General features: G+C 34.9%; 1 pseudogene; it reads left to right on the plus strand.

The window, feature by feature from the left end:
- Nucleotides 1-16334, plus strand: part of LOC116091746 — a 54771-nt pseudogene extending 38437 nt beyond the window's left edge.
- Nucleotides 16335-26398: the final 10064 nt, after the last annotated feature.

Genomic DNA, 26398 nt, shown 5'->3' on the forward strand with positions numbered 1-26398 from the left:
AGACACCCAATCTAGAATAAATGTTTTCTTTTATCATTAACTTGTCCCAAGCATTTTTATTGCCAGCACAATTACCTGCTGTAACACACGAAAGCTCACTGAAGACATCTTCTAACCTATGAAGCAACCACACTATTCTACAAGTGAGGGGACAGGTTCTACTTGTAATTCTAACTTTATTATACTTTTCTGGCAAAACAATTTCAACCACTGCCTTGAACTTTCTATGAAATATCCTAACTTCTTAAAACTAGTTAAATCAAATAAGGAATTTTGCAAAATACTAATTCACTTAAATAATATTTTATGAAAATCCATGTTCATATTGATCTGCAGAAAAATTGCTAAATATAGTAGTCTGTCTCCCAAGAAGCCATCACACAAGACTTTTGGTAGTTTCTGCATGCCCAATCACACCATGCTAGATGCAGGAGAAATTCAGCAATGACAAACATGAGAAGGAGCCCCAGAAGCAAGAAGCAATTGAGAGACAAACTCTCCGGAACGGTGCTTCTTGGTGCTATTGCAAGAGGTAAAATGGTGGAATATCATCAAAAAGTTCACTTGCTCATTGCGGTTCCTCCTACATAGTGTCTGCCAAATTTAAAAGCAGATTTAATGTGAAGACAAATACATTTTGTTTATTTTGGTTTCCCTGATACAAAAGTAGAAGACAATAATCACCTTAATTTTGCTTATTGTAATCGGCAAAGACATTAAACTAATCCATGTCCATAATATTTCAGCTATTTTAAGTATCTTCAGGAAAAAACAATTATAGGTTTTTTTCTTTGTTTTTAGAGTTCTATCTTTTACAAGGGTTTGCTTTAGATCTGTATTTATTTGAAAATAATTTATATTATCATGTCATAAGTAATGTAGAAAATTTCTTTAATTTGTTCCTGTCCATGATGTTTTCACAAAATTTCTGGTATTATGTAAGATTGGCATTATTTTATACTCATTAAACGACTTATGTAGTAAGGGCAATAAATATATGCTCTTAGTAAAACATCTTATGAGAAAAGTCTAGCCTGTCTTCAGAATCTTCTTATGTCATGTTATTCTAAATATCAGAATCAGTTAATCAACTAACTGAAATAAATATTCTTTATAACTTCATTATACCTAAAAATTCAGCATATAGATTAGTAGAACCTAGAGAATAATAATTTTTAGAACAAAATTTGAAATAAATACAGTTTATATTATTATTGTTACTTCTTAATAATGTATGGCTGTTTGAGTAGGTATAGCCCCCATAGAACCATATGTTTGAATGGCTGGCCCATAGGGAGTGGTACTATTAGGAAGTATGACCTTGTTGGAGTGTGCGTGGCTTTGTTGGAGGAAGTATGTCACTGTGGATGTAGGCTTAGAGGTCTCATATATATATGCTCAAGCTATGGCAGAATTGAGACAGAATCCTTCTACTGCTTGTACATCTATATGTAGAACTCTCAGCTCCTCCTTTAGCACCAAGTCTGCCTGCATGATGCCATATTTCCCACAATAATGCTAATGAACTGAACCTCTGAATATGTAAGCCACTCCCAATTAACTGCTTTCTTTTAGAGGAGTTGCCTTGGTTATAGTGTTTCTTCACATCAATAAAACCCTAGAGAAATTATAAGTGAAGCCACAAAAATATTTTTAGAGATTTTAACCAAAAAAGAGGTAAGAAGTTCTTTTAGGGGACAGCTATGCTTATGGAGATTTGACGAACACATAATGGATTTGTGTACCACAGATTTGTACAGCTTATACCAGTTGAAAATTAAAATTGGAATAATAAAAAGTAACTAACAAAACCAACATGCCACCTCTAACTTTGTTTAAGATGAAGTTTATTTTGGTAATATCTTTCTATGTAAAACCTGTATTGAATGGCATAGAAAGTGTTTTACACTAATAATTTTAGTAGTACTAAGAATGAATAACAGTATAATAATATTTAATATATTAAATATCTATCAGTGTGTAAATAATTATCCCCTATGTATTATTTTGTATAGTTTATGTTCTTAATTCAAGTTTTCTAAGGAAAATGACATACCAACTCCCAATTGAAGAAAATGTACATATGGAAAGACATCAGGGAGTCATGAAAGAAGCAATGTTATAAAAGCTTGCTGATATCTTTTCTAATTCTAGTAATTATGTTTTTATTGTTATGATTGTCTTTAATTGCATCTTTAACTTTAATAATCCCAGGGCACTAGTGATGTTAAATATAAGCTAAATTATTTACAACAAACAGCTGTAACAATTAATAAAATACCAGAAGAGAGTTCTATGAAAAATAATATTGTATTAATATTTTGAAAGGCTATAAAGTAACTGTTAGAATGGTCAGCCTGACTGGTGATAACCAGTCTGTATCCATTTTATAAGTAGCACATAACCCCAATTTTTGTTACTTATATCTATCCTTATAATTAATTTCCAAATTTCACCCTAAAGCTAATATTTACTTATTACTGAATTTGACTGAATGACATAGTTCTATTTCTATTCATCAGTGACTTATTAAGGCAGTAAAACATGAAAACTATTTTATTTTTTTCACTCATAAAAATAAACTAATTGATATCTTTTTATTCCATGCCTGTCCATAACAAGTAACTTAGTAGCTAGTTCTCTGTAGCAAATATCCTTTCACAATCTCTTTAACTAATGGCTTACATTTCCACTTCTCTAGTGTTGTCTTGTTTGGAAAATGATTTTCTCTCTTGCTTTGACTCTGCCTGATTTTAGTAAGAATTATTTCACAGAAGTAGAAGAATTAAATAAATATAGAAATTGGTGTTTCACATAAATGGTTGTCATTGGTGCTCCACAAAAAAGGTTGTCATATTTGAGTGTATATATATATATATATATATATATATATATATATATATATTAATATGTGTGTATATATATATCTTCTGATATATATATATATATATATATATATATATATATATATATATATATACCCTCTGTTGAAATTCTTTGCACAGCTTATTAAATGTTGCATAGCCTGACTTAGATTTTATATAGGTTTAGCAAGATTTTGCATTCATGCCTTGGATGGGTAGTACAATAAGTAAATATGTTCTCTGTCTTGCCTAGACAGTAGCGTAATTTCCTCAAATGCTATTATAGGTGCAATGTTCATATATTTTCTAGACATGATCAAGTTCTTATTGCATTACAACCTTATTTTAACCAAGGAGTGTTATCTGTGGTGTGCTAGATGATACATACAGAATAGTTCAAAGCCCTGAAAACAGAATAGATATTTCCAAGATTAAGAGCTCTTCCTTTGCCCAGAATTGTTCCCTACTAAAGGAAATACAAGGAAAACAAATGGAGTAGAGACTGAAAGAAAGGCCACCCAGTGACCAGCTCAACTTTGGATCTATCCCATGAGCTTATACCACATCCTGACACTGTTACTGAGGCTATATTACCATACTGTGCATGCAGACATGAGCCAGGCATGGCTGTCCTCTAAGAGGCTCTACCAGTAAAGGACTGAGAGAAATGCAGATACTTTCAGCCAACCATTGGATTGAGGTCAGGGACAAATATAGAAGAGTTAGAGGAACAGAAGATAGCAACCCCATAGAAGAACAAGTGTCAACTAATTTGGACTCCTCAGAGCTCCCGGATTCTAAGCCAAGGAACCTATATAGGCTAGTATGTGACCACAGGCACATGTGTAGTAGAGAACTGCCCTGTATAACCTCAGTGGAAGAGTATGTACTTGTGGAAACTTGATGCTCCATGGAAGAGGCATCTGAAGCTCATGGGGTAAAGTGGTGGTTGATGAGCTGATAGGGGAGCATACTCTCAGAGGTAGGGGATGGGAAATGCGGTGAAGAACACAGGGAGGGGGCAACTTTGGGGATGTAAATGAATAAAATAATTTAATAATTAAAAAAGATTTCAGATAAAACACACACACACACAGACACACAGACACATACACACACACACACACACACACACAGAGAGAGAGAGAGAGAGAGAGAGAGAGAGAGAGAGAGAGAGAGAGAGAAAGAGAGAGATCTTCCTGTGAATCTCAGCATTTCAGCTTTTAGAGAATGTTTCAAGTAACTTTCCTGAGCTCTTAAATATCAGCAGAATACTTGACATTGGCTACCAGATCATAATCCTTATAAGCAGTTATGTGTGAGTTATGACCTACATACTATTTTGTATTGCATCATCTCCTGTGACTGAGATGTCACTGACAGAAGAGTGAATATCACACACTGCATTATACTCACAGCACTAATTGACATAAATTACAAAAGAGAAACGGGATTGACTTTCCTCACTGTTGTCACTGTTATTCTTCCTATATTCTAGTGAAGAATATATACAATAGTGGTTACATACTTAGCTGAACTTTTCTAAATGATATTAGTTCTATAACTGATCTAACATTTCCTCTCAATTTACAATAGTACTACTAATAAAATAATACTGATTATTTTAGCAGATGGATATTGAAGTGTTTAAACACATTAGAAATTACCAAACTAACCTTCTACAAAATATAATTTTGCTCATTGCCCCATTAGTATTATGAAGTAACTGATAACTCACATATCAATAAAAAATTCTAATATAAAAGTCACCTTTTATATTAGAATATATATGATATTAGATATCATCATAACTAGAATATAGGCAGAATAACAGTGAGAATAGTGAGAAAAGTCAATCGTGTTTCATTTTTATGATTTATTTTGATTATATATATATATATATATATATAATCATAATATTACATACCTTATATTGTGCCTTACCCAAGGTATCCAAAGTCAGAGAAAGAAGTCATTGTCTTTATTAGACTCAGAAGCCATTGAAAATTCGGCCATTTCTTTATCTTGGTAGTTTCCTATCATTTTTGACATCTCTGTGCATAAATTTTCCACAGGTGAATGATCTAAAAACAGTTATAGTTAAAATATGAACTACTATAAATATTTAAAGTTTTATAATTAAATTTAAAATTTTGATTTTTGTACTATATAGATTTAATACAAAGGGCTTTCTTTTATAAAGCTGTTGTCTTTCTGAAATAGGAACCATTCAGTTTTTCCCCTGACTTTCTGGGACACTATACATGTATTCTAGTCGAGCTTGGGAATGTATCCTATACTAGTAGATTCATGTGCCTTTCTTTTGATTTGAGAAAAAATACATAAAAGCAGAATTGACTTTTTTATGAACTTGGTATAGCTTTCTGATGCTTAGAATTGTGTAAGCAGTCAATTAAAATTGACAGCGTAGTGTCTGAGTTCAAGACCCTGTATTGTTCAGTTATATACGTAAATAAGCAATGTAAAGGAACAAAAACTTTCACAACATTCATCTTCTGTAACTTCCAACCTTATGTTATTTATCATTTCATTTTCTCTTAAGGTTTAAAATACGTTTCTTCTCTCTGTTCTATAGCCAAGGCTGACAACTTTAGAAGGACTGTGAGTGTTCATAAACTTTGTATTTATACCTCATAGCATGTTCAGTTTCTAACATCCAAAGTGATATGACTAGGAATCAAAGACTTTTCAAGTTATTTAGCAGGAAATAAAGAAACCCAATTAAAATTTTCATTGATGACCATTCTGATTGAGATATTCATTTTATTAGATTACAGTGACATTCCCCAATGGAGAAGTGTTGTATTTACATAATGGGTCCAATCACCAGAATTCTAGAGGTACCCTTGTTATTCCCTGAACTAAACAGGTAGAACTGTCCTGGTTACTTTATGACTTCCAAGGCTTCAAAATGCTTTGTTTGACTCTCAATAGATTGTGAAGATTGCCCTTGAGATCAAGCCTGTATTCTATGAGGAAGAGCAAGGAAGTAGGGGAGGGCATTGCTGCTTCTGAATGACAGCGCAGTGAGGTCATTACCATGGCCATGTATCAGTACATGACATGAGAATAAATGAGCTTACAGGTGACTAAACAATTTTCTGCTTTCAAACAATAACTGAGGCCATAGACACTGTGAACCAAAAAGAGTTTATTTTCTGTTTGATTTCTCAACTATATTAAATGTCGGAATGAAGTCTTAGTGTTGGTTTAAGTAACTAAACTTGAATAATATCCTTCATAGAAATAAACAACAAGAACAACATAAAACTTGGTAAGAAAGAGATTTGCTTCAGAAATATATTTTGCATCAAAGCCCACTCACTACACAGTTATCTGAGTAAGAAATAATCACTAGAATGCTATATGGATATAGGCTTCTACCATTTGATTTTATTGTCATTGTTTTGGATACTTACCAAATTTGATATGTGCATTTCATAAAATAGAAGTCTCAAACTGTAACTTTCAATGTAGGTTATTTTATTTTTAAAATGATAAAATGCAAAGAAAATTATTATAAAATAAAATTATAAAGCAGTTTCTGCCTGTTAGAAAAATAAAACTAGTTGCTACAAAGCCCCTCATTTCTTCAGAAAAAAATATCTAAATAAACTGTAATCAAAATATTTATTTGAGAGTCTAAAGGTAAATTTTGAAGAGTCTATAAACACCCAGAATTTAAATACATGCTTGATCAGATTAGCTTCGACCTTCGCAATATGAATAAATGTATTTTATTCTTGAAATATTTTCTTGTCTAATTGGTTTTAAGTGTGAACTTTAGAGCAATTTCTTAGTACATTGCCAAATAAAATGTCTTCAATAACAAGGAGAGTTTCTTTTTAAAGAAATGGAATTCCTTCTTTTTGCTAACTGCTGATGTTGGGGGACAGTACAAGGGAAATATCCTCTTGGAGACATGGGAGAGGAGGAATGGGATGAGGAACTGTGGGAGGGCATAATGGGAGGGAAGCAATGACTGGTCTATAAAAAAATAAAAGACAGGAACAATTATGGGTCAGAGTTGTGACTGTGAGGTTGCAACCTCATCCCTCACTTGATGTTCTGTCTTCCTGCTGGAGGTGGCCTCTATAAGTACCCTCTATAAGTATTGTTGGGCATTTCATCTAAGGTCCCTCCCTTTGAGTCCCAAGAGTATCTCACCTCCCTGGTCTCTGGTGAATTCTGGAGGGTATCCCCAATGTCTTATCACCCAAGGTTGTCTGTTTACATTCTTTCTGCTGGCCCTCAGGTCTTCAGTCCTTTTCCCTCACCCAATACTAGATCAGATTCCCCTCTCCCCCCACCCCACCCCCACTCTCATCCCCATCCACTTTCCTTCCTGGGTCCCTCCCTCTCTTTCCACTTAGATCACTTTCTTCTCTCTCCCAAGTGGGACTGTATCCAGGGTATTCTTTACTTTTTATTTTATTTATTTATTTATTTATTTATTTATTTATTTGGTTAATATCACTTATTAATGAGTACATACCATGTGTGTCCATTGGGTCTGAGTTACCTCACTCAGGATGGTATATTCTAGTTCCATCAATTTGCCTGCAAAACTCAGGATGTCCTCATTCTTAATAGCTGAGTAGTATTCCGTTGTATAAATGAACCACATTTTCTGTATCCATTCTTCTGTTGTGAGACATCTGGGTTGATTCCAGATTCAGGCTATCATAAATAAGGCCACTATGAACACAGTGGAATACTTCTCCCTGTGGCATGGTGGGGCATCTTTTGGATATATTCCCAAGAGTGTGGTATTGGTGGATCTTCAGGTAAATCTATTTCTAACCTTTCGAGGAACCTCCAGATTGATTTACAGAGTGGTTGTACCAGTTTGCAATTGAATCAGCAATGGAGGAGTGTTCCTCTTTCTCCACATCCTCTCTAACACGTGTTGTCACCTGAGGTTTTGATCTTAGCCATTCTGATTGGTGTAAGGTGGAATCTTAGGGTCATTTTTATTTGCATATCTCTGATTACTAAGGACTTTGAACATTTCTTTAAGTGCTTCTCAGTCATTCAAAATTCCTCAGTTGTGAATTCTCGGTTTAGTTCTTTATCTCATTTTTTGATTGGGTTCTTTGATTTTTTTGGACATCAAGTGAGGGATAGGGTTGTAATCCCACAGTCACAATTCTGACCCATTATTGTTCCTGTCTGAAAGAATTACAGCGGTGGAAATGGAGAGGAGCCTGAGGAAAAGAAAGTTCAGTGACAGGCACAAACTAGGATCCAGCTCAAGGGGAGGTCCCAAGGCCTGACACTATTACTGAGGCTATGGAGAGCTCATGACCAAACTCCAGTAGACACAACAAGCAGCTGAAAGAGTGAGATGCAGATATTTGCACACAAGCAATGGACAGAAACAGCTGAGCCATATTGTTGGATTAGGGAAGACTGCAAGAAGCTAAGGAGAAGGGCAACCCTGTAGGAGTACCAGAAGTCTCAATTAACTTGGACGCCAAAAATCTCTCAAATGCTGGACCACCACTAGGCAGCATATACGAGCTGATATGACACACATACAGTAGAGGACTGCTGGTTCTGTGTTCATTCAGAGATGATGCCCCTAACCCTCAAGAGATTGGAGGCCCCAGGGAGTTCAGTTGTCAGGTGAAGTGGGGGGTGGGAACATCCACGTGGGGCGTGGGGAGGAGGTATGGTTGTGGAATAGTCGGAGGGTGGACAGGGGTGGGGCATAAAATCTGGAGTGTAAAAAATAAATTAATTTACAAAAAATAAAAGTAATAAGAGACAATTCAACATGACAAAATATAATATAGTAATATGAAGAATATGAAGCAAAAATTTTGTATTGAATTTGGGAATGACAGCATAACAGGCTCTTAAGAGCAGGTAAGAGTCATAAATACACTCATGCTCATAGTAAAGAGTCCATAAAATAAAAATACAAAACTGATAGCTATAATATACCTTTGGGTATATGCTCAAGAATGGTATTGCTGAGTCTTGAACAATGTTAATACTCAATTTACTGAGGAAATAATATAATGATTTTCATAATACCTATACAAGTTTACACTCCCACCAGCAAATGGGGAGTGTTCCTTTTTTCTCCACATACTTGCTAGCATGTGCTGTCACTTGAGTTTTTGATCTTATCTTGTCTTGTCTTCTAACAGGTATAAGATGGGATGTCAATGTAGCTTTGACTTACATTTCTCTGGTAACTAAAGATGCTTAACAATTTTCTGTTTCTCAAACAATTGAGTTTCTTCTACTTAGAACTCTATGTTAATATTTGTACCATGTTTTAAATTGTTTTATTTGGCTTTTTGATATCTAGTTTCTTGAGTTCCTCTGATAATTTTTTTTCCTATATGCTGCTGTATGGTCCAATAAACAGCAACTTTTGCCCTATAGAAGCTTTTCTGTTTTATTATGTCCTATTTATTAATTATGTATTATTGCCTACATTATTGTTGTTCTGTTCAGGAATCTGTTTTCTCAATTAATTCAAGGCTATTCCTACTTTCAGTGCATCTGGTACTGGTCTTTGGTCCACTTCAATTTTGTTCAAGGTGATAAGTGTTGAAATGTCTGTATTCTTCTACATGCATGCATCCAGTTTGACTTGCCCCATTTATTGAAAATGAATTATTTTATTTCCCTTCTATATTTTTGGTTTCTTCATCAAAAATCAAATGTATGTACTCAAATCTGTTTATAGGTCTTCAATTTGATCACATTCTATCAGCATATCTGTTTTTATGCCAATACCAAGGGTTTCTATTTTGATTGGTTTTTAGTTTTTCATTTTGCTTTTTCTTTTTCTGGATTTTTTGTTTGCTTGCTTTACTATAACCCTGTAGCACAACTTAAAAATCAGAGATGGGGATAACGCCCAGCAGTTTTATTGTCCTTGTTGCTTTTGTTGAGGTATTTATTTAGCTACCCTCAGGTTTTTTGTTTTTCCCTGTGAAATTCAGAATTCTCCCTTCAAGGTCTATAAAGGATAGTGTTTGGACTTAGATGGGGAATGAATTAATATATAAATTGCTTCCAGTAAGATGGTCATTTGTAATGTTAATGCTACTGATCCACTGATCCATGAGAATGGGAAATGTATCCAGCTTCTGATAGCATATTCAATTTTTTGTTCTTCAAAGACTTGAAGATTTCATTGTAAAATTTTTTACTGTCTAGTCAGAATTACTCTAATATACATTATACAATAATATAATATGTATTATATTATTTGAGGATACTATAAAAGGTGTTGTTTTTCCAGTTGCTTTCTCAGTCCATTTGTCATTTACATATAGGAAGATTAATGATTTTTTGGACTTAATTTTGTGTGTTTTCCATTTGGTCAAATAGAGATTTTTAAAGTATGTCTTTATTATAATCTATATTTCCTAGGTTTCTGCTATTAGGCCCTCCTTATTGTTTCTGATCATGTCACCATGTATATTGGCTCCGTCTTTTAGATAATTTGGATATGATTGTCTATCGCATTGATTTTTCTCAAAGACTAGTTTTTTTCCATTTATATTGGTTTCCTGATTCTATTTCATTGTTTTCAGCCCTTAGTTTGATTATTCCTTGCTGTCTCCTTCTCTTGGCTGTGCCAACTTCATTTTGTCCTAGATATTTTAGGTGTGTTGCTAAGGTGCTAACTTGAAATCTTTCCAAATGCTCCATTTTAGCATTATACAGTTTCTTTGCACCACTTTTATTGTGTTCCATAAGTTTAAGTATGCATGAATACACAGCAAACATAAAACTTTTCAATGAATTCGAGAAAATCTGTAATTTCTTTTTTCATGTTTGTCATATTTTTTCATTCAGTAGAAAATTGTTCATTTTCCACAAATGCTCAAACTTTCTGTTGTTTTTATTGTTGCTGATATACAGCTTTAATCAATAGTGATCTGATTCATGGAGTTATTTCTATTTTCTTGTATCTTTTGGCACTTTCTTTTATATCAAAACTTGTCAATTTTGGAGAAAGTTCAAAAAAGATGCTGAGAATAAAGTATATTGTTTTGTGTTTGGGTGAAACGTTCTGTAAATATCTGTTATGTCCATTCAGTTTATAATGTTTGTTTCTTTTAGGTCCAATATTTCTCTGTTTAGTTTTTGTCTGGATGACTGGTACATTGGTAAGAATGGGATATTGAAGTCTCCCACTATTACTGTGTGAAGTTTGATATGTTATTTAAGCTTTGATAATGTTTTTGTATAATCATTGGTGCCCATGAATTTGGGGCATAGATGTTAAGAATTGAAAGATCATCTTTGTGTATATTTCCTTGATGAGTATGAGGTACACTTCTCCATCTCCTAAATTACATTTGGTTTGAAATCTCTTTTGTTAGATGTTAGAATAGCTACATTAGTTTTCTTCTGTATTCTATTTGCTTGGAAAATATTTTTCCAACTATTTTCTGAGGTAATATTTATCCTTAATGTTGGGGTGTGCTTCTTAATATTCAGCAGAAGAAATACACATTCTGCTAGCATGCATCTTTTTTAATGGGTGATTGTGAACACTGATATTGAGACATATTAATGACCAATGATTGTTAGTTCCTGTATTTTGTTATTGTTTTGAGCGATGGTTGTGTGTGTGTGTGTGTTTACTTTTATTAGTTTTGTTGGAGTAAGATTATGTATATCCTGTGTTTTCTTGGGTATTTAATCTCCTTAGGCTCCTTAGGTTAGAGTTTTCCTTCTGGCACCTCCTGTAGATCTTGGTCCACAAAGAAATATTATTTAAATTTGATTTTATTATGAAATATCTTATCTTCCAACTATAGTTATTGAAATTTTTTCTAGGCATATTAGTCTGGGCTGGCATCTGTGGTTTCTTAGATTGTACAGCATATCTGGACAGGTCCTTCTGGCTTTTAGACACTCCAATGAGAAGACAGGTGCAATTTGAATAAGCTGGCCATTATATTTTACTTGGTTCCTTTCTCTTGAAGTTTCTAATATTCTTTCTTTATTCTATGTGTTTAATGTTTTGATTCTTATGTGATAAGGGTACTTTCTTTTCTGGTCCAATCTACTTTTGTGTTCTGTATGCATCTTATACCTCTTAGGAATTTTCTAATTTAGATTAGAAATATTTCTTAATATTTGCTGGGTCTTTAAGCTGGGATTCTTCTCCCTCCTATTATTACAGAATTCCTGGATTCTTATATCTGGTATTTCATAGTCTACCATAAGTCCTGTATATTTTGTGTGAGTAATTTTTTTAATTCAGCATTTCTTTAATAGATGTATCCATTTTTCCTATCATATCTTCAATGTCTGAGATTCTCCTATATCTTTTATATTCTGCTGGTTAAACTTGTCTCTGTACTTCCTGTTTGAATTCCTAAATTTTCATTTCCAAAATTGCCACAGTTTGAGATTCCTTTATTGTTTCTATTTTCACCCATTTTTAATTGCTCGATTTTCTTTAAGAGTTTTATAATTTGGTTCAAATTGTTTGTTTGCTATTTCCAGGATTTATATAAGGGATTGTTTCATATCCTCTTTTTGGACCTCTATCATATTTTTATAATTGGTATCATGTTCTTTTTCTAGTGCTTCAACTATGTTGGAATATTCAGGGCTTGCTTTGCTCAGATAGGTGGGCCCTTGTGTGGATAATTATTGATTGTGTTCTTACACTGGCACCTTGGCATCTGGGTTTGCAGCAATTATAGATCTAGGTGCTGATTTCTAGATTTGCCTTTGTTGAATAAGTGTTTGTTCCTTTATTTCTCTTTCTTCTATGGATTTTGAAGTATGTGATGTCTATGTTTTTGCTTTTTTACTGCCTTGTTATTCTGGTGTGTTCACAGGAAATGTCTGCTGGAATTGGGGGCTAGGATGCAGGTAAATTGGGAGAGAGAGGACAGGAGAGGGTGGTCTCAGGGATCCAAAGAGATGTGGGCTTGGAGGAAAGGAATCTGGAGGTAGTGATCTACTGTGGTGCTATGGATGAGACTGGATTCTAAGTATCATAAATAAACTACATGAATAAAATAAGCATGGTACTCATAGGACTTAAAACATCTTTATGATTCCCCAATGAGAACTTAGCTTAGTAATAATGCCAGAATCCATAATACCAGGTTCTTTGTTATTATCTATGAAATTTGTTTAAGATTTTTAAGACTACCAACTATATCAGTGTTGAGACAAGCAAACATTACATATTCAAAACGTTGAATAACATAACATTTGGCTGTTTTATGAAATGGTCAGTACAAATATCTATGTTAAATTAAATGTAATTACTTTTTAGAGAATTGAGTGAAAATACAATGTGAGAATAAATTCCTGAGTTCAGTATGGATTAATGCTGATATGAAAGATTGCATCTGGAAACGTTCAGTAAATACTTAATGGTTGAATGATACTGTCTTTTGTAGAAACATCTAATATTCTAAGGCCATAGGTAGGATTCATAATGTTTTCTTTTTTTTTGCAAGGAGGAGGTTGTATACATGTCATAAAACTGAAATTGGCAAAACTCAGGTAAAAATGAAGAAAACTGAACAATATCACATTGTTCTGCTTGAGAGTTCACAAATCATATATAGACATGAGGACTGAAGGCAGCATCAACCTGAGATTGGACAAAGTTCTAAAAGCATTTCTAGAGTAGAATAGAGAGTGGCATAAAGTGTCAGAATTATAAAAAGAAGTGTCACTACACCAAGCATAAGAGGACTTTTGTCTGCTTTAAATTGAATAAGTATGTTAGTGTAAAATTTCAATAGGTAGGCAACATAGATAACAGCCACTATGTCATTATCCATGTAAGCTGTGGATCTATATATCAGAATCGTTCCTCATCTTGCTCTTTGCTCTGAGTTAATGAAAGTGTTCACATGAAAACATTACCTTTATTCTCAACATTAGTTTAACAAGCAGAAGTCAATGTTTACAGGTTTAATTAAAAACATCCTTGCTCCCCAAAGACTGATTTGTTTTACACATTTCTATAAGCAAACAATAAAACATACGGTTTATCAGTGAACTACTAGTATATATTTGTACAGTAATATCAAAATGGCTAATATATTCACATTTCTGAAACACATATAATGATTGTTTTATTTATAGTACTTTTACTTTCTTATATTTTTAAGATATAAAAATATTGCAGTCATTTTATGAACAGTAAGATACTCCTGTTATCCAAAGCATTAAAAAATAATCATATTATTTTTTCTGCAGTTTTCCTTTTTGTTTGCTACCTTTTTGAGACACATCATTTTAGATGAATAATAATAGTAGATAGCATAAAAGTGATAGAATAATAACAGTATGTTAACACTCTCTTCCCTCTTTTAACATTTTTCTGATAAAAAGAACTCATTATCTTTGTTTTTATTTTTCTCATACATATTTAGAAGCTAAGAAATTTATCATGGAAATAATTTTCTCCATTTTTTTCCAGTGTTGTGTCTCATGGTATATCAATGCAAGGAGGTGAAACACTCTCTCCTCTTGGAAATCACAAATACACACACACACATGCACACACACAGACTGACACACAGTCTCTCTCTCTCACACACATACACAGAGACATATACATATACATTATTGCCTCTGCAATATCATTTCCATTTCCATTCTCATTTTGTTATGCATTTTTTTATTTTCCACCTTCTTGTATTGACTTCCTGCCTTCTCCATATACTAGGCTACTCCCACATTAGCTTTGCATATTTTGCACAGCTCATTCCAGATTTACTACTCTTGTGTTCATTTGCTTTATGTCCTATCTATTCAGTCACAAACTTTAATGTAACTTTAAAAAAGATATTTTTAATGATGATTCTTAAATGCTTTAACCTTCCTTGTAACCCACCACCCAACAGAAGTAGTATAAAAGATAGAATACTGGGGAAGTAGACCTACTTAGAAAGGTTCTTTGGAACAACTTCCTTCTGTGCTGTCTAGAAATCAACAGTTCAGTTCATAGGTCAGCAGCAGCAGCTCAGCCTACTTGCAAACACTTTAATTGAAGTTCTCAATTGTGCCTCTCTCAGTGAAGCAAAGTTCAGTGAAGGCTCAAGACCTACAAGCTTTGCAAAGGTAGCTCTACAAGCAAGCCTGTCTTAGCTTTCATCATGGTCCATCGAGTACTATTTATATCCCTTCAAATATCACATGTCCTCCACCTGCCCTTAGCATGGACCTTTATTCAGCATATGTGTCTGTCTCAGCTGACATCACTCTTCCAATCAGCCAGTCCACTGAAGATGCAAGAAACTGCAGTAGCCCACCAGAAGTTTTTTAGTGCAATTCTCTCTATGGAGTCCTGACAAATGCAGTTCAACTATACAATGTAAGGCAGACCAATACATGCATGTTGTTATCATGTGTCCTTTCACATGCTTGCTTTAGCAGAACATCCTTTTATCTGTATCTTCTTCAGTGAAATGCTCCTTCACAAGTCTGCTTTAGCTTTTCACCTGTGTCCTTTTCAGATAACTGTTCCTTCATGTATTTGCCCCAGAAAAACACCTTCTAACACAACTGAGCTTTCATTCATTTTAATTTATTCCATTGTACCATTGCATTGTGTCATAATCCTCATCTGTCATTATATTTTCTCATTATCTTATGATAATTAAAAATAATCTTATTATTTATATTCAAAAATTTTCTCAATTTTGTTCATTTAAAAGCTAATACTGGAAATAATTAAGTAAAGCCTATAATGTACATCATCTCATCTTTTGTTTTCTTGTTCTATTAGTTTTGAGAATGCATAAAAATCATTTATATGCATTATATAAATCATTATAATCAAATCATTATAATATGCCATAATATTTACAATAATACATGGTTTCACTACTGTACAAAAACACTTATTAAAACTTTTCAACACCAAGCCCTCCATTCTCTAGCAACCTTCAATCTTTGTTGTCTTTTCAACAAATTTGAATTTTCAAAAATATCACATACAAAGAAGTGAAGGATTGTGTGATATCTCTGCACAGGTACTCTGTGTTTCTGTGGCAGAAGCTGCTGCAGCTGTGGCAAGGCATCTGTGAATACTTGTCCATCCTCTTCTTGCACTCACTGGAAGATAAATGGATACCAACAGGATACATTACAAACCTCATGAGGCCAAGTTCAAGATCAACCCTCAAAACGGGCAACACAAGTACACTGAAGATGTACCCATTCCAGTTCACTACTCTCCAGAGTCCCAGAAGGGACTGTGAGGTGGAGAGGGCTTGATTTGGGGTTACAGACATGCCAAGATTGAAAAGCTCTCAGAGGGTGAAGGTGTGGAAACTTCAGCTGTTCACTCAGGAGCTTTACAATGAAATCCTAGACAAGTTCATTGTGACTGTGACCATGAGGTCCCTGGATCTCATTGATGAGGCCTATGGATTCAACTTCTATAATCTCAAGACCCCAAGTTTGACATGGAACTTGTCTTAGTCAGGGTTTCTATTCCTGCACAAAACATCATGACCAAGAAGCAAGTTGGGAAGGAAAGGGTTTATTCAGCTTCCACATTGCTGTTTATCACCAGAGGAAGTCAGGACTGGAACTCAAGCAGGTCAGGAAGCAGGAACTGACAGAGGCCATGGAGAGATGTTTCTTACTGGCTTGCTTCCCCTGGCTTGCTCAGCCTGCTTTCTTATAGAACCCAAGACTTCCAGCCCAGGAATGGCACCACCCACAAGGGGCCCTACCCCCCTTGATCACTAATTGAGAAAATGCTCCACAACTGAATCTCATGAAGGCACTTCCCCAACTGAAGCTCCCTTGTCTGTGGTAACTCTAGCCTGTGTCAAGTTGGCACACAAAACCAGCCAGTACAATTGACACCTTGTCAGTTTGACACACAAACACATCACTATTAAGCCTCAAACCTTACTTTTTTATTCATCCCCAAGATCTAAAGTCCCACAGTCTTTACATATTAAAAGTTCAATCTATTTAAAATGTCCAATATCTTTGAAAAATCAAGGTCTCTTAACTGTGGGCTCCACTAAAATATGTTCTTCTTTCAAGAGGGAAAAATATCAGGGCACAGTCACAATCAAAAGCAAAACCAATGTCTGGGATCCAACTCACGATCTTCTGGGCTCCTCTAAGGGCTTTACCAGTCACTTCTCCAGCTCTGCCTTTTGTACATAATATCATCTTTTGTTTCTAACAAAAGCACACATCTTGTTTTCTAAGCTTCAGATGCCTGTACTCCACTGCTGCTGCTGTTCTTGGTGGTCATTGCATGCTACTGGCATTCCCCAAATACTGCTGTCTTTCACTGTAACTATACTTCACCAATAGCTCTCAGACTGTCTTCATGGTGCCAAGCCTCAATTCCTTTGCATGACCCCTTCAGTCCTGGGCCATCAATTGCAAACCAAGGCTGCCCCTTCACCAATGGCCTTCCATGGCCTCTCACTGTGCTGAGCCTCAACTTCCCTTCATGACCCTTTCATGCCTTCAAAACCAGTACCACCTGGGTGACTCTTACACATTATCAAGTCCTGCTGCAGCACAAGGTACAACCTTGCCAATCTCTGGAACACAGCCTCTTTGTGCTCTCAGAAAACACTTGCCAGAAGATGTCACCTCAGTGATGCTGGTCTCTTCTTAATCACCACTAATTTCTTAGCTCCAACTAACCAGCATCAATAGTTCCAGTAATGCAAAGTTTTTGCTTTAGTAGTTCTGGTTTCTTGTTAATCACAGTTGATTCTTCAGCCCCAGCTAACCAAAACCACAGAATCTTCACAATTAAAACAGCAACAGCCCTGATAAGAGTCTTTAATCTTCCCTCTGAAATTTCACAAGCCAGGCCTCCATCTCTGCACTGTTCTCAACATGATCTTCCAAGCTCTTAGAGAAAATCCCACAGATTTCTTAACAAGTGGCTCTTCTAGCTCAAAGTTCCAAAGTCCTTCCACAGTCCTCTTCAAAATATAGTCAGGTTGTCACAGGAGTACCCCACTATGCTGCTGATGCTTGCTCTCCAGGACCCAAGCTACACCTTGATAACCCTGAGAGAAGAGTTGGGATGGAATAAGTAAAGGCTGAAGCAGTTTGAGCCACAGTAAAGTGTGTAGATTTGCTTGGATAAAAAATCACATACCTGACATTTTGTAATATGTACATTTGCACACTCATGTTTTAGCCATAACTATGTATTCAAGAGTCCTCATTATTTTCCATAGCTTGGTAGGCTTTTCTCTTAAATAGGTAAATAAGCAGATAAATAAGCATTTATAGGAGGATTAATGTGGAAGATTTTATTTGGGCTTACATTCCCATTTACATTAACACTTGAGAGTGACTGCTCTCTGATGGTATGACTAAGGTTTTGAAGATTTTTTTTTTTCAAGACAGGGTTTCTCTGTGTAGCCCTGGCTGTCCTGGAACTCACTCTTTAGACCAGGCTGACCTCGAACTCAGAAATCCGCCTGCCTCTGCCTCCCAGGTGTTGGGATTAAAGGTATGCACCACCACTGCCCAGCGAAGACTATTTTTTATTTTATTTTATTTTTTGTGAATAAGACAATTCTATCATTTCCTCCCCTTTCCTCCTTCTAAAACCTCACAGATTCAAATCTTAATTTTCTTGCTTTCATTCAAGTTAATGTCTTATTTTCATATATATATATATATTTATGTAAAACCTGTTCATTCTGCATAATGTCCTTTTATTGATATGTTTTCAGGTCAGGTCTGATCATTTGGTAATAACCATCTGTGGGGCAGAATATATCTCACATTATTAGCATTTTGTAGTCTTCCTTAGTAAATGGTTAGGTTTGAGGCCTCCTCAATTAATCCATCTATGTTAATATATTTACTAGTGTCTTATTCATATCATGCTTACACCACCATTTTGGTGTGACTTCCTGGATGCAATGTCTCCAACTACAACCCAAATGCTGTCCCTAACACTCAAAAAAATTAGTTAAGAAAAGTTTTGTTAGACAATAGCAAGTAATACACACACACACACACACACACACACATATAATAATTGTTACATTACAATATTATGTATATGCTTGTCCATCCATGATTTGGACCTTTCTAACATACTCTAATAGATTATACCTTGATCATAAGCATGGGGAGAATTTTTGAACAAAATATTTTATTCAATTACTAGAATAAAATGTTGTGTGGAATATTATGAAATATTTATTTTCATACTATGAAAATAAAATCTTCATTTTTTCTCTCCTTTTAAACATACTGTTTTGATATTAGTATATCCTTGTTGCTGAGCGTTAGAAATTTCAAATAACATGATGGGAACTAAAATCACCACACAAAGCCACAGGAAACAACATAAAATATACAATAAAAATTTGGATCCTGAGCCGGGCGGTGGTGGCGCACGCCTTTAATCCCAGCACTTGGGAGGCAGAGGCAGGCGGATTTCTGAGTTCGAGGCCAGCCTGGTCTACAGAGTGAGTTCCAGGACAGCCAAGGCTACACAGAGAAACCCTGTCTCAAAAATACCAAAAAAAAAAAAAAAAAAAAAAAAATTTGGATCCTACTAAGTAAACAATTTCAAGGATTTTGAAATTCAAAATAAATGCAAAAATACATTATCAGGAGCCCATATTCACAACTGAAACTAAAATGATGAAAATAAAAACAAATGTCCTAACCTTATAAAATCTTGTAAAATAATTATGGGTTAGACAATTTGAATCTATGTAAAACTACAACTGCATATTGTTATTTGAAACTACATACCATGTAGTTAAAGCATATACATGTAGTTAAAGTATATACATTTAACTATGTCTATATTGATATACCTATTTATTGACATATTTGTATGCATTCAGGCATTCACTATGTGACTTTCGTGGTCTGACATTCTTTGCTTATTATGATGACTTCAGTTTTATCAATTTTTATGTAGACAGCTAATGTCATCTATGTAAATTTTTGGACTTTGTTATTTTGCCTTTGTAACTTCAGAGGAAACAGGGCCATCTTGCATTCTATTGAATTTATCACACAGGATAAAATTCATCTCGATTCTCATTTTCAGTTTAATTGCTCTATTATTCACAAAGAATAGAAATATTACATATTTAGTATATCTTTTTTGTCTAAAATTGGCTCTCTATTAAGCATAGCATAGCAGCACATTTGATTAAAACTGAAAAGATTAATATACTTATTAATGTCAAACAAATTTTGGATCTAAATTTATCATTGATTGTTTGTTCAGTAATGTACATATAAAGATTAGAATGTATAAATTATTGTTTTCTAGAATTTTGTTATCCAAATAACCTTTACTCACCCATTTCTTCTATATCTTTTGGTAGCAGTGTTTTGATAACAATCACTAATTTTACTTGCTCAATGAAAATAAATGAGTCACACTGTTGGACATTTATTGTACAATCAGTCTACTGATTTCATTGTTTGAATAATCTTTATTTCATTGTCAAATTTCAGCATTAACACTGAGCTATGTACTAATCTTTTTTAGTTAATATAAAATCAAAACAATGTTAGGGACAGTGTTTCAAATTATTATCTTGGTGACACTATTAAAGCAATTTTTTTTTCCAAATCCACAATTGAATTGATGTTGTCACTAAGTTTCCATTGAGGGTTTTTCTTCACCCTGTATGTTGCTTAAAGTGAAGTATTTGCTTCTTGATTACTTGTGAGTAGAATTGCTAATCATTAAACTCAGGGACTTAAACAGCTCAGGGAAGCCAATAACATTGGTATATACCCATATACTCCATGAACACATTTTCCTAGCAAACAATAAATATCTATAAAGGACTATCTGCATTCTAACTGTTGTACCACATGATCTTTATAATCAGTCATGATTTCACATTAAAAAATTTTTTAAAAAATCTATTTCCATCTCCAGAATCATTTTATATAATGAGAACAGAACTAATCAGTGTCATGCATTAAAAACAGATAACACATTACAATATGTTCAGTAATGATCACAGTTTTCTGTGCCCTCTCTAAGAAAGTTCAGAAAAAAACATATCAGGTAAGGAGAGAACTGAGAGATGGGGTGCTAAATTACAGGCTATGAAAATAGAGAAAGGAAAGGGGTTCTTCCTAGTAGAAAAGGGAAACTGATGCCAACTGGAGCTAAGCTCTCTAGCTATGAGACATTTATCAGTTCTTTCTGCTTTGGGGTCACCAATGTAGTGTAGCAATACCTAATGTCCAATGATTTATAGACAGGCCTTGTTGATATAGCATAAGATATCACAATTGCCCCCAAACTTAGAATCTTCTTGTTTCTTGGCTTGATTTTTATTTGAATGCTCTTGTTTTTCCCCTAATCATGGGAAATAGAAAGGATCATTTTATTATTTGGCATTACTAAGACAGGAAATTCTTAAAGACTTTCATTAAACTGAGAATGTCACTACAGTTCAAAATAGTTGATTTCTAAATTAAAGAGTTACAATGATTTGGAATTGATGTGAACTATCTGATCATAGTGGTGGTGGCTCACACCTTTAACTCCAGCACTCAGGAGACACAGACAGGCACATCTCTGTACATTACAGACCAGCATGGGCTACATGAGGGAGTCTGGGAAGGAACCCTGCTCATAAGATAAAGCTTCTTGCAAAGAACAGCTAAAATTCAAAATGACATTTTTTTCCCCTTACAGACACTAAGTTTCTGCCTAATAATAAATAGAAATGTCCTTATTAATTTAAAAGTTAAATTACACATCAATGTTTAACTTATATAAGGAGAAAGGGGAATATAGTTATATTGATCCATGTAAGGTATGTTATACTTTTAATTTGAGCGATAATGTCTTTTCTGTTGCCAAAGAGCATTTTGTCATAGGAAAGATATATTGTTCTAGTCAATGTAAGGACCCAGACTTGGGTTTCAGGCAGAGTTGTTTTGCTTTTATCCAACACAAAAAGAATAGCTAAACTCAGAGCTAACATGAAGTAAAATGTCATGCTTCTCTGAACAGCCAACTTGTCCCCTTAGAATGTAGTGCTGTAATGAGAGAACGAATGGTAACTTATGAGATCTATAATCATAAAGTAGGGTGTTACACAACTCTGAATAGGCAGTCAGTCTCCTTAGAAAGTGGGGCTCCCATAGGAGAACTGATAGCAACTCAGCCTACAAAAAAATAAAGCACACAGGCCAAAAACACTGAGGTAGTACAAAATGCTTGAGGTGTGCTTGGGAAATAAAACTGAAAAGAGTTTAAATAAAGTTGAACATACAAGGAATAATGCTAAATTAAAAGAAAAATGAAGGCTAGATATACCCACCTAAAAAAGGAATTTCCAAAGAAAGGAAAAGAAGATAAAAATTAATACAAATGATTTAAAGTGTACATAGATACTAAATAAAATCATTCTTTGATCCCAGTACTTGGGTGAAAAAGACAGAGATAAGCTAGTTTCCATGTGAGGTCGAGGCTAGTCTAATCTACAGAGCAAATGCACGACTGCCAATGCTACACAGAGAACCTCTCTCTCAAGAAATGATAATAATTTTCTCTCCAGTGAGTTTCTAAGACAGGAGCAGCCCCAAAAGTCGCAGGGGAGTCGCAGGGTGACAGGGACAGGATCCTCTCAGCCTCCAAGTGACAGGGTGGATCAGTGACTTTCTCTGCCCCTTCCCTGCAAGTGGAGGGCCTGCCTCCAGGGAGCACTTTAACCCCGAGACTCAGGTGAGATCCCTCATTTTCTCTCTGGTGAGTTTCTAAGACTGAGGAAGCCACCCAGGGGGCACAGGCCCCATGAGTCTCAGGGGAGTTGAAGGGCTGCAGGGACAGGCCAAGGTCTAGTCAGAGACACTAAGAACATCTAACAACAAAAATCAAGAGACAGTGAAAGGCAAACACAAGAATCCTACCAACAGAAACCAAGACTACTTGGCTTCATCAGAACCCAGTACTCCCACTGCAGCAAGTCCTGGTTATCCCAAAACACTGGAAAAGCAAGAATTGGATCTTAAATCATATCTCACAATGCTGATAGAGGAACTTAAGAAGGACATGAATAACTCCCTTAAAGAAATAAAGGAGAGCACAGGTAAAGAGGTACAAGCCCTTAAAGAGGAAACAAAAAAATCCCATAAAGAATTACAGGAGATCGCAAGTAAACAAGTAGAAGCACTTAAAGAGCAAACTCAAAAATCCCTTAAGGAATTGCAAGAAAACACAAACAAACAGGTGAAGGAATTGAGTAAAATCATCCAGGACCTAAAAATGGAAGTAGAAACAATAAAGAAATCACAAAAAGAGACAACTCTGAAGTTAGAAACCTTAGAAAAGAAGTCAGGAAACATAGATGTAAGCATCACCAACAGAATACAAGAGATAGAAGAGAGAATCTCAGGGGCAGAAGATAACATAGACAACATTGAGAGAACAGTCAAAGAAAATGCAAAAAGAAAAAGACCCTAACCCAAAACATATAGGAAATCCAGGACATAATGAGAAGACAAAATCTAAGGATAATAGGTGTAGAAGAAAGTGATGACCTCCAACTTAAAGGGCAAGTAAATATCTTCAACGAAATTATAGAAGAAAACTTCCCTAACCTAAAGAAAGAGATGCCCATGAACATACAAGAAGCCTATAGAACCCCAAATAGACTGGACCAGAAAAGAAATTCCTCCCGCCACATAATAGTCAAAACAACAAATGCACAAAACAAAGAAATAATACTAAAAGCAGTAAGGGAAAAAGGTCAAGTAACATATAAAGGCAGGCCTATCAGAATTACACCAGATTTCTCACCATAGACTATGAAAGCTAGAAGATCCTGGACAGATGTCATACAGACCCTAAGAGAACACAAATGCCAGCACAGACTACTAGACCCAGCAAAACTCTCAATCACCATAGATGGAGAAACCAAAGTATTTTATAACAAAACCAAATTCACACAATATATTTCCACAAATCCAGACCTTCAAAGAGTAATAAACGGAAAACTCCAATACAAGGAGGGGAACTATATCCCTGAAAAAGCAAAAATGTAATCTTCAAACAAAACTAAAAGAAGATAGCCACATGAACGGAATGCCAGCTCTAACTACAAAAATAACAGAAAGCAACAATTACTTTCCCCTAATATCTATTAATATAAATGGACTCAATTCTCCAATAAAAAGACATAGAGTATCAGGTTGGGTACGTAAACAGGACCCAACATTTTGCTGCATACAGGAAACCCACCTCAGTGACAAAGACAGATACTACCTCAGAATAAAAAGCTGGAAAACAATTTTCAAAGCCAATGGTCCCAAGAAAAATGCTGGAGTATCCATTCTAATATCGAATAAAATCGACTTTCACCCTAAAGTGATCAAAAAAGATAAGGAGGGACATTTCATATTCATCAAAGTTAGGATCTACCAAGATGAATTTTCAATTCTGAACCTCTATGCTCCAAATGCAAGGGCATCTACATTCGTAAAAGAAACTTTACTAAAGCTCAAAGCACACATTACATCGCACACAATAGTAGTGGGAGATTTCAACACCCCACTCTGCAACGGACAGATCATAGAAACAGAAACTAAACAAGGACACAGTGAGACTAACAGAAGTTATGAAACAGATGGATTTAACAGATATCTATAGAACTTTTTATCCTAAAACAAAAGGATATACCTTCTTCTCAGCACCTCATGGTACATTCTCCAAAATTGACCATATAATTGTTCACAAATCAGGCCCTAACAGATACAAGAAGATTGAAATAATTCCTTGTATCCTATCAGATCACCATGGACTAAGGTTGCTCCTCAATAACAACATAAACAAAAGAATACCCACATACACATGGAAGCTTAACAATTACTCTACTCAGTGATAACTTGGTCAAGGAAGGAATAAAGAAAGAAATTAAAGACTTTCTAGAGTTTAATAAGAATGAAGCCACAACATACCCAAACTTATGGGACACAATGAAAGCAGTCCTAAGAGGAAAACTCATAACTTTAAGTGCCTCCAAAAAGAAACTGGAGAGAGCATACACCAGCAATTTGACAGCACACCTGAAGGCACTAGAACAAAAAGAAGCAAATTCACCCAAGAGGAGTCAAAGGCAGGAAATAGTCAAACTCAGGGCTGAAATCAACCAAATAGAAACAAAAAGAACTATACAAAGAATCAACACCAGGAGCTGGTTCTTTGAGAAGGTCAACAAAATAGATAAACTCTTAGCCAGACTAGCTAGAGGACACAGAGATAGTTTCCTAATTAACAAGATCAGAAATGAAAAGGGAGACATAACAACAGACACTGAGGAAATCCAGAAAATAATGAGAACCTACTACAAAAGCCAATACTCAACAAAACTGGAAAATCTGGATGAAATAGACAATTTTCTAGACAGATACTGGGTACCAAAGTTAAATCAAGATCAGATCAACAAAATCCAAACAGTCACATATCTGCTAAGGAAATAGAAACAGTCATTAACAGTCTCCCAACCAAAAAAGCCTAAGACCAGATGGGTTTAGTGGAGAGTTTTATCAAACCTTCAAAGAAGACCTAATACCAATACTCCTCAAACTATTCAACAAAATAGAAACTGAAGGCATTCTACCCAATTCATTCTATGAAGCCACAATTACTCTTATACCTAAATCACACAAAGACCTAATGAAGAAAGAAAACTTCAGACCAATTTCCCTTTTGAATATCGGTGCAAAAATACTGAATAAAATTCTTGCAAACCAAATCAAAGAACACATCAAAACAGTCATCCACCATGATCAAATAGGCTTCATCCCAGGGATGCAGAGATGGTTCAATATACAGAAATCATCAACATAATTCACTACATAAACAAACTAAAGGAAAAAAAACATATGATCATCTTACTAGATTCTGAGAAAGCATTTGAGAAAATCCAACATCCCTTCATGATAAAAGTCTTGGAAAGATCAAGAATTCAAGGCAATATACATAACATAGTAAAAGCAATATACAGAAAACCAGTAGCCAACATCAAACTAAATGGAGAGAAACTTGAAGCAATCCCACTAAAATCAGGGACTAGACAAAGCTGCCCACTCTCTCCCTACCTATTCAATACTGTATTTGAAGTCCTAGCCAGAGCAATTAGGCAACAAAAGGAGATCAACGTGATACTAATTGGAAAGGAAGAAGGCAAATTATCACTATTTGTTAATGATATGATAGTATACTTAAGTGACCCCAAAAATTCCACCAGAGAGCTCCTAAACCTGATAAACAACTTCAGCAAAGTAGCTGGATATAAAATTAACTCAAGCAAATCAGAGGCCTTCCTATACACAAAGGATAAACAGGCAGAGAAAGAAATCCGGGAAAGAACATCCTTCATAATAGTTACAAATAATATAAAATACCTCGGTGTAACTCTAACTAAGCAACTAAAAGATCTCTTTGACAAGAACTTCAAGTCTCTGCAGAAGGAAATTGAAGAAGACCTCAGAAGATGGAAAGATCTCCCATGCTCATGGATTAGCAGGATTAATATAGT

This window comes from Mastomys coucha, unplaced genomic scaffold (assembly GCF_008632895.1).
Source record: "Mastomys coucha isolate ucsf_1 unplaced genomic scaffold, UCSF_Mcou_1 pScaffold15, whole genome shotgun sequence".
Taxonomy (NCBI): Eukaryota; Metazoa; Chordata; class Mammalia; order Rodentia; family Muridae; genus Mastomys; species Mastomys coucha.